The sequence below is a fragment of the Monopterus albus genome, unplaced genomic scaffold (assembly GCF_001952655.1).
Source record: "Monopterus albus unplaced genomic scaffold, M_albus_1.0 scaffold77.1, whole genome shotgun sequence".
Taxonomy (NCBI): Eukaryota; Metazoa; Chordata; class Actinopteri; order Synbranchiformes; family Synbranchidae; genus Monopterus; species Monopterus albus.
The window spans coordinates 1,119,556-1,123,285 of record NW_018127957.1 but is presented as its reverse complement, the minus strand read 5'-3'; positions in this window follow the sequence as shown (position 1 = coordinate 1,123,285).

Here is a 3,730-nt window from a genome sequence, read left to right as displayed (position 1 = left end):
TAAGATAAAACAAGCTTTAACATGACCCTGTGCTGCTATCTCTGTGGTCTGGCCTTTTCTAAAATTCCATCTCCATCCTCTTCTCCAGCTTATTATCCTTAAAAATATCCTCAGATGAAAGGGACTGACTTTCCCCAAACCTGAATCCCGACCTCTCCTCTGTCTTTCACCACAGGTCCATTCTTAACTAGCTATCTACACCAGTAGCCTCTGAGGGACGGACGTCTGCCTCGTCCCCTTTTCATCTCATCAGTATCCTCTCTGCATATATTGAACCACTGGGTTCACTTGCAGCCATAGTCTGCAGACTGCCTCAAAGGTGTTTAGTGACAAGCACATACATACGATATACTCCATGTACTTTCTAACAGGCAGAAAATGTGAACTCCTAGCACCGAGTTTGACAACGTTGACAGCAAGGCCCTTTCTGACAGGAGCAACAAACATCTCCTGAACAGGTCTGCTTAAGGTATTCGATGTCTAACGTACTCCAAGAGTTATTTCTTTTGCTTCACCTACATCTTCAGCTAGTGAGTACCTACATTTCCCACAATGCTTTTCAATGTCAAGACTGTTCCTGAACATGTTAGATGGGAATTTGCTGATGCAGAGAGACGTGGCTGACAGCTTCTTTTGACCTCTTCTGTCATGGATTTGTGTATGACAGGATGAAACACAATCATGCTCCACTGTAACAGCATTGGAAATTATGACTAGCCTACAGTCTGACTAGTTGTGTTATTTGACCACGTTGGAAGGCAAAAATACTTCTACTTATTAAAAAAGAATTTCTACCTGAATATCCTAATGTCCCCATTATGAATATATTTATAGTGCTCAGTAGTGCATCTGACAGTGCCAGAAATAAGAAATAGTAACAAAAAAAGAAGGAGAAAGAAGTTAAAACCCTGCTTGTTTTCTAACCTCCACACACCGGGCCAATCACAGCGGTGAACTGGGTGTGGCTGGATTGTTGGTATGGGAAACATCAAGAAGGTGAGGAGTGGATGGGATTTTGGAAGCTGACTATCTGACACACAGATCTCATGGAGTATAGTGGCAGGCAGTTACCACCAACACTACAGGAGCTGTTCTTACAGGCACCGAGTGACCTGAGTGACACAACTCCTTACCAGCAGAGCAGTGGTGTTGGTGCAGCATCTGCTTCAGTCTGATCATACTGTCTGAGACTATAAACAGTGTTTATGATTCTAGTCTGCAAAACCTGATATATAAATGGCATCTAATTGCAAAGCATTTCTTCTGGTTTAAGCTACAGTCCACTCTGTTTAACACGACATCAGAAGCACTCACTACAAAGCTCTACAGCAGACTGGGTGTTAGCAACACACTGCACTGGTCTAATGTCACCCTACGATTATCTCGTCTCAGGGACACAGGCCAGTGGATCTCGTTAATTGTGATTTAAGTTTTTAATTTCATGTGATGTGTCCATAATTTTAAGTTGCAACATGCTTTTGCAGGCTTTATATGCTTTAGCATTGCACTAGAAATTTAAATAGTTCATGGCCACCCCTTACTGGTGTGTAAAATTTCTTTCTGTCCTGTTTGAAAGCACTTTTAGAATTCAGAGCCATGCTAGCAGTTCTATAAGACTGTAGGCATTTTTGAGTTCATGCTAAAATCAGCATGCATTTATATAGTGTAATCATTATGGTAAGGTGTGGCATGAATGTGTGTACCAACTTTCAAAGTAGTCCATCAACTGATATATTGTTTGACTTACAGTAAGTATAGACTATCCAAAGTCATTACTGTAATATCCTGTCCTATCTACTGCATGCCAGCTTGTTGCAAAAGGGAGCAGTCAAAGATATCGGTTGAGATTAAGATGATAGATCCTTCTGCACCTTTACTTCCTTCCCTTTTATCAGTTGCAGTCATGATATTGGTATGATAATATCAGGATAACACTAATTGCCCAGACTGGGATTATGATTATCACTCACCAGCACACAAACCGAGTTCTGACAAATCTAACAGTAAATGTCAGTCTCCAAGGCCCAGGCAGACCACGTTCAGGTCAATCAGTAAAAAGGTCACAGCATCGCCTCATTAAGACAGTTCAACAGAAATCAATAACAAATAGCATTCTAGTCATAAAACTAATTCCATCATGAATCTGATCTGTAGCTCTCCAATCTCCACTGATAGCCAGTGTTGGCCTGCAGCTTTCAGCAGCCATCTGTAGATCACTATACTGCAGGCCTTCTTTGCCAATCCCCCTGGGGTTGCCCTCACCACCTCCACCTCCCTCACTTCCCTTTGTTTGCCTCCCATCTCTGCCTGTCCTGGGGATGACATCACAGTCCCAGAGGAGCCCTGTGATGGTAACAAGCCCTGATTCAGCATCTATTCCCCCTCCCTAAACTACTTTTCAGTGGTCACTCCCTCTCCTCAGCTTTCTTTTCATATTCCTAACCCTCTTCTTTTCAACATTTTCCCACCCCCGTCCAGAAATCCTTGCCTCTCCAGCCCTGAGCAGGCTCTGGGGCTCAGGCTGCTTTTACTGCACTGAAAACAAGTTCTCCCAAATGGGCGGGTTATTTCTTTCACTATAGGCTTTGCCTAGGATGGCTACAGTACAATACTGTGATGGGGTGACACCAAAATGAAATATTGATTTAAACCTTGAATATGGAGGAGAACATCAAAGTTTTATCTTTTACATTTTACCTGCTTTCCAGAATGGGGTTCTGCTCATTTTAAAGTATCTGGGGCTCAATTGCAGCAAAGTAATCTCAACCAAAATTTACAAATGGCTGAGGGCTTGACTTGTGTTATTTAAAATGCTGAATAAAAAGCAACATCAAAATGGGAAAGCCCTGCACAAAATCCAGAGAGGGCCCCAAACATGATATAAAAACAACAAATGAAGACAAAAAAAATGTGAGCAAATGTTTCAGTCCAGGTGAATGTTGATACTATCTAAAATCACACCAGTTTAATTATTGGTGCATTCAATGTAACTTCATAAGGGTGCAAAAATAATCAATATAGTCAAAAATTTTTTAATGAAAATAAAGTTTAAATCATTAAAAAATAAATGTTCTGTTCTAATTTGTTACAAATGACACTTGGATTGGATTGACTGGGGAACTGTCAAGTAATGAAGTACCCTCTGTCTTTTCTCTGACTTGGTTTTTTATTAACAAACAACACACAAACAATAACGAAGCTCTCCTCCCCCCCCTAGCTGACGTCTACTCCCAAAGATCCTCAATGATACATGACATCCCTCTCTATTGCATACTTCCTTGACAGGAACCTTTGACGGACTGCTGTTTCCTGCGGTAAACCGTACTCATTTCCTGTTTTCTGTACCTGCACTGCGTTGTGCTTGCTTCCACATTGTTTAGGAATTAAACTCACTATTTTCTAGGTTCATCTGAATTTTTGAGTGACAACATACGCTTGCACCACTTAAGCACTTGTGTTCCAGAAGTTCTTGCTAACTACCACATTTAGTTTGCTACCTTAGGTCGGCTAGTTTAGAAGCTAGCTAAGCTAGTAGCTTAATCGAGAGCAATGGCTTCCCCCTCTTCCTCTCCTCCTTTCTCTTGCTCGGAGTGTCGCATGTTCAGTTAAACTCTGCCTCCTTTAGCGATAATGGTACTTGTAATAAATGTCAAATGCTAGCAGCATTGGAGGCGAGGCTCACAGACTTAGAAGCGCGGCTCCACACCATGGAGAATAGGCCAGCTAGCGA